Source organism: Condylura cristata, unplaced genomic scaffold (genome assembly GCF_000260355.1).
Source record: "Condylura cristata isolate star-nosed mole 26May11 unplaced genomic scaffold, ConCri1.0 scaffold00031, whole genome shotgun sequence".
In the NCBI taxonomy this organism is placed as follows: domain Eukaryota; kingdom Metazoa; phylum Chordata; class Mammalia; order Eulipotyphla; family Talpidae; genus Condylura; species Condylura cristata.
Genome location: NW_004567132.1, coordinates 9967464 through 9967919, shown reverse-complemented (window position 1 = coordinate 9967919; position 456 = coordinate 9967464).

The window sequence follows — 456 nt, the reverse complement described above, 5'->3', positions numbered from 1 at the left end:
TTACAGTAGGATGTGTTCACCAATTAATCTCTTTCACCTCAGGTTATTCCTCTCTTCATTTCCCTTTTTGAAATAAACGCTTGGTTAACCTTTTTGTGTGTGCCTGCAGTTGAGTCTCATTATAAGTCTTTTTTAAGAGTGTGGGTGAGCACCCACAGTCAGGCCAACCCACTTCACACTGGGGTTGCCCTGTAACACTTTCTGTTCTGGCATCCTGTAATTATGCATTGTCAGCATCTATTGACTTTGCCTGAAGAATGACCTTTCCTTTCAGGGTTTTTTGTTTGTTTGTTTCACGAACTGCCTGAAATCCCCTAGATGAGAGGTCCTTTTGAGACACCAGGCTTCCCCGGCCTCCAGGGCAGGGTTGATCAGGGTAGGAGAGACCTGGAGTACAGCCCAACTCTCAACAGAAGTTCCCTCTCTTGCCCTCAGAAATGTGACTTAGCCTGAGAT